The sequence below is a fragment of the Rhinolophus hipposideros genome (assembly GCF_964194185.1).
Source record: "Rhinolophus hipposideros genome assembly, chromosome: 12".
In the NCBI taxonomy this organism is placed as follows: Eukaryota; Metazoa; Chordata; class Mammalia; order Chiroptera; family Rhinolophidae; genus Rhinolophus; species Rhinolophus hipposideros.
Genome location: NC_138058.1, coordinates 75,606,082 through 75,612,081, shown reverse-complemented (window position 1 = coordinate 75,612,081; position 6,000 = coordinate 75,606,082).

The window sequence follows — 6,000 nt, the reverse complement described above, 5'->3', positions numbered from 1 at the left end:
CAGTTTGAAGAGGGAAGGAAGCCCCTGGGTTCAGAGAATCCCCCTCCCGTCCGGCTGTCAAGCGTCCATCAGCGAGAATTGAACGCAAGTCTCAGATGCCCACCCAGGCTTGTGTCTGCCCCTCCCGACCTCACAGACTTGCCTTCACTGTCTGGGGCCATCGGGAACATCTCACCATAAGTTTGCCTCTGTTCACAAGCCAAAGTGGAAGCTGTAGGCTAGCAGGTTGTCCTTCTCTCCTGACTCTCAATCTCCTTTTGGGACCCAGCACCCAGTGCTGGCTTCGTGGGCATTGGGCATATGACCTGTGCGGTCCTATTTGAGATGATATGGTATTTGTCTTTCTCTGTCTGACTTATTTCACTGAGCATAATATAGTCTATGTCCATCCGTGTTGTCACAAATGACAAGATTTCATTTTTATGGCCCAGTAGTAGTCATTGTATGTATGTACCACAATTTTTTCACCCACTCATTTATTGATGGAAGCCAAGGCTGCTTCCATATCTTGGCTACAGTAAATAATGTTGCAGTGAACATAAGGGTGCATGTACTTTTTTTTCCAGTTAGAGTTTTTGTTTTCTTTGGATAAATACCCAGAAGTGGAATTGCTGAGTCATATGGTAGTTCTCGCCTTTGAGAACCCTCCGTACTTCTTTTCATAGTGGCTGCACCAGTTTATAATCCCACCTTTTTCTTCACAGTCTTGCCAACTCTTGCCATTTTTTGTCTTTTTAAAACATTTATTTTTGTTTTTTTATTAGTTTCAGGCATACAAAACAACATAATCGTTAGACATTTACACCCCTCGCAAAGTGATAACCCCCTCCGCCAATCTACTACCCCTCTGACATCTTATATGTAACTGTTATAATTCCATTCACTGTCTTCCTTATGCTATACTCCACCTCCTGTGAATGTAGATGCATAAATATGTATGTATATATATACAGTTGATATACAATATTGTTCTACTTCAGCTTCAGGTGTATAGTGCATTGGTGAGGCATCTACGGTCTATGAAGCGGTCCCCCTGATAAGCCCAGTGCCCATCTGGTACCTTACATGATCTTTACAACATTGTTGATTATATTCCCTATGCTGTATTTCATATCCCTGTGACTATATTATGACTACTAATTTGCACTTTCTAATCCCTTCATCTTCTCCCCTGTCCCCAAGCCCCTCCCATCTAGCAATCATCAGTTTTTTCTCTGTATCTCTGAATCTATTTCTGTTTAATTCGCTCATTTATTCTGTTCTTTAGATTCCACATATAAGTGAGATCATATGGTATTTGTCTTTCTCAGTCTAACTTATTTCACTTAGCTAATATTCTCAAGGTCCATCCACGTTGTTGCAAATGCTAAGATTTCACCCTTTTTTATGGCCAGGTGATACTCCACTGTATAAATGTACCAGAGTACCTTTATCCAATTGTCTATCAATGGGCACTTCAGTTGTTTTCATTATCTTAGCTCTTGTGAATAGTGCTGCAATAAGCAGAGGGTGCATATATTTTTCAAATTAGTGTTTTGGCTTTTTGATTATTATCAAATAATTATCAAATAATACCTGCCATTCTGATAGGTATCTCATTATGAGGTGTCTCATTGTGGTTTTAATTTGCATTTCCCTGATGATTACTGATGCTGAACATCTTTTCATATGTCTGTTGGCCATTTGTACTTCCTCTTTGGAGAAATGTCTATTCATGTCCTCAGCCCATTTTTAAATTATATATATTTTTAATGTTACATTGTATAAGTTCTTTATATATTAACTCCTAATTGGATATATTATTTGCAAGTATCTTCTCCCATTCAGTAGGATGCCTATTCATTCTGTTGATGGTTTCCTTCACTGTGCAAAACCTTTTAGATCGACACAGTCCCATTTATTTGTTTTTGCTTTTGTTGCCCTTGCTCAAGGAACCACATCAAAAAAAACACCAAAAAACCAAACCAAAACAAAACAAAACAAAAACCGCTAGTAAGAATGATGTCAAAGACTTTACTGCCCGTGTTTTCTTCTAGAAGTTTTATGGTTTCAGGTCTTACATTTAAGTCTTTAATCCATTTCAAGTTTATTTTTGTACTCGTGTATGGTGTAAGAAAGTGGTCCAGTTTCATTTTTCTTTTTTTCATGTAACCGTCCAGTTTTCCTAACATCATTTATTGAAGAGACTGTCATTTCTCTATTGTATATTCTTTCCTCCTTTGTCATAGATTAATTGTTCATTAAGTGTGGATTTGTTTCTGGGCTCTCTTGTCTGTTCCACTGATCTATGTGACTGTTTTTTTTTTTTTTTAATACCATGCTGTTTTGACAACTGTAGCTTGCAATCAGGAGCATGATACTCCCAACTTTATTCCTCTTTCTGAAGACTGGTTTGGCTATTTGAGGTCTTTTATGGTTCCATACAAAATTTTAGGATTATTTATTCTAGTTCTGTAAAAAATGCCATTGGTATTTTGACAGGGATTGCATGAATCTGTAGATTGCTTTGGGTAGTATGGACATTTTAGCAATATTAATTCTTCCTATCCATGAGCACATATCTCCTTCCCTTCACTTGTGTTGTCTTAAATTTCTTCAGTGTGCTGTAGTTTTCAGAACACAGGTCTTTCACCTCTTTAGTTAAATTTATTTCTAGGTATTTTATTCTTTTTTATGCAATTGTAAATGGGATTGTTTTCTTAAATTCTCTTTCAGACAGTTCATTATTAGTGCAAAGAAATGCAACAGATTTCTGTATATTAATTCTGAATCCTGCAACTTTACTGAGTTCATTTATGAGTTCACTTGAAGTCTGTATTGAACTCTGAGACTCTGTATGTCTCGTCCACTGACAACCTTCATGCAGCTGATTGTTGGCTCAGTCCCCAATCTTTATCTTAGGTGATTCTTCTGTCCTCCTTGCAAACTTTTCTCTATTTGGTGTCCAAAAGGCCACCGTCTCCTGGCTTTTTCAGTCTCACACCTATTCCTTGTCTGACTTCTTGGCTGGCGCTCATCTCCATGACCTCTAAATGTTGGTGTGGCCAGTGACTCAGCCCTAGGTGATCTCTGCCTCTGTAATCTCAGTATCGTAGCTTTCTGTACCACTTTTTGCTGATCACTGCCATGTTTATTTCTCCAGCCTGAAATATTCCCTGGAATTCCAAATCACGTATCTGGGGGCTCCACTGGGACACCTAATGGGCATCTGAAATCAGTTCCAGCTGCATATCAGTACATGCAGCTCAAGTGTTCTCAATGCTCATGACAAAAATTGTGTAGTCTTTTCCCCCTTTGCTCTGACTCTATATTCAAAATGTTAGCAAACCCTGCTGGTCCATCTGCTACATCTGTGCAGAGTCTGAGTACTTCTCCCACCGTTCTTGCCACCACAGAGGCCCAGGCCACTGTCCTTTCTCCTGGGGCTGCACTGGCCTCTCGACTGGTTTCCCCACGTCTGCTCTTCCTTTGCTCTGTGTTCAAGCTGGCAGCTAGAAGCATCCTTTTAGAACATAAGTCATGCTACTCCTCTGCTCAGAGCCCTGTAATAACTCCCATCACTTCCAGGCTGAAGCCCGAGTTGCAGGACCCTGTGTGGGCCCCTCGGACTCTGCCTGGACCTCCCACTACACGTCTGCTGGCTTCCCTCCTTGCCTCAAACACGCCAGGTGTGCTTCTCAGAGCCTTTGCATGGCTGTCCCCTCTGCCTAGAACATTCCAACTGCAGATACTCAGTTCATTCAGGTCTCTGCTAAAATATCACGTCACAATTTCCACGGCTCTTAACAGTCCCTGTTTCTCAGCTCTGCTTTATTTTTGTCTATTGCACTTATTTCTATCATAAGTACCCCATATTGTATTACTTGATTTATCTTGTTTCTCTCCTCCCTAGGATGTGAGCCACCCACAAAGGGAGTGGTTGATGTTCTTCAAAGGGTGTTGGTTGATGGTTCTTCACTTCTTTATTCCTACAGTCTGGAATAGGGTCTGGTCTAGCAACGTTTGTTCAACAAACACACGGGGACAAAAAGCACAACTGCCATTGAGTGTGCAAAACCAACGCCAAACCCACGTGCTAAACTGTGTGTGCTTAATGTGTATGGAAGTTGCTTTAGGCCTACTTATCTAATTTAAAGTCTTTTAAATCTCAACTGAGCTCAATAATTTGATTTCCTAGGGATGCCAACTGGAAGTAAATTGGAAGTGAGAGGGCCAGTGGACAGGAAAACACTGGAGGCCGGCCCACTGACGGCCTAGCACTAAGTACTCCAAACCACATAAGAGCTAATGAAAACCAGAACCGGAGGCCCCGGGTGGACACATTCCCAGCGGCTCCCTCCCGCCCACACTTGAGGAAATCCTTGTATACCAAGATGTAATGGCTGTGCTAAGTAAAGATGACCTTGGGTCAGGAGAAAAGGAGTAAATGTATCCCACATGTTCTCTTTAAGAAGGCAATCACACGTGTAAAGCATTTTAGAAAGATTCGCATCCCACACGGTTAATTTTTTTTAAAAGCTTTGGTTCTCTAAGAGGTAAGCGAGCGTAAGTGGGCACGCCCCTGATGGGGAATATACCTACCCCCAAGGCCAGGTAAGCTCTTTACTGAATAACATGTGATCCTTGAAAGAGTTTTCCAGCTGAGCTCAGGGAGTAGCTACAAACCGCACCAGATGCAATTAAAGCACCATCAGGCGCTGGTTCTGTGACCCCGACCCCGTAAGGGGAGAGCAGAGGCAGAGGAAACTGCGCGCCCTGGAGAGATGGGAAGGGTCCGAGAGGACGCGCTCAACTGTCCGGGCCACCCTGGGGCCTCCGCTCCGTGGGACGTGTCAACCCGGTAGGAGGCCTTCTGCCTGCTTCTGGGCGGGAGCACGTGGGGTGGACAAGGTGCGGACGACACAGCTGTCGTTTGTGGGAGGCGGGACCTCCGTCCAAGGAGGACCGCAGGGGAGAACTGCGACACAGCCATGCGGGCATGGAAGCTGTGGGCCGAATTTTTCAAAACCCGACAGGCGCTTTGGCCTCCAGGTGTTCCGGAGCCAGGGCGCGTCCCTGCGCTGAAGACTGGAAGGCGCCACCTTGAAAGGAGCCGCGCGGAGCACCTGGAGTTCCAAGGCCCGGTCCCTCATCGGGGCCCTGCGGATGTCCCCTCCCTTCTCTGTCCCTCGGTGTCACCTCCCGAGAAGGGGCTGTCACCTGCCTCTCAGCCGTTACGAGGATAATCTTGTTACCACTGACCAACACTGAAAAGGGGCAGGCGAGCGTGCGTGTGCGCCCACGTGCCTGCGGGCCCGCCCGGGGTCTCCACGGCGAAGCAGGACAGGTGAGGACACCGCGCGTGTCGGCGGTCGCTGTGGCCGCGGAGGACGAGGCGCGCGAGAGGACGCGGTAGGAAAACAACTGAGCTAAAGGAAAGGCCCTTCAGGAGCCCCTTGTTACACCAAACGTTTGGTTACTTTGTGGGTCCAATTGTGTTCCTGGTCCTACCAACATGAACGATACAAAGTTGTATTGACATAAGTTTTGAACAACTTCTGAAGTGGAAGATGACAAAAGTTATTAAGTTAGACTATTATTTCTGTAGCCATGGTGACATGTGGGATACGTTTCTAGTCTGCCCTGAGCACCTGGGTTGTTGTGAAAACGTCCAAAAAATGCTAGTTTGTACCCGCTGGGGTCCTGGCGTCATTACTAATCAGAGGGACCTCTCAACAGGTAGGTGATTCATGTTGGCAATGCCACGTTCATTTCAGAGCCCTGCTGTTTTCTTACGGGACCTTTTCCTGGTGTTCCTGGTGGGGGCAGGGGCACTGGCTCAGTTCAATTCTTTACACTCTCGCTCACCCTACATGAGAGTGCCTCACGGTCCCCTGGGCAGGGATGCTATTGTCCCTTGGTTCTGCAAGAAATAGTGGTTGTCCTGTTTCTCTCCTGCAAGATTATGACTGTGTGTCCACGTCTGACAGCAGAATCAGGGAGCCTACCATGTACACGGTT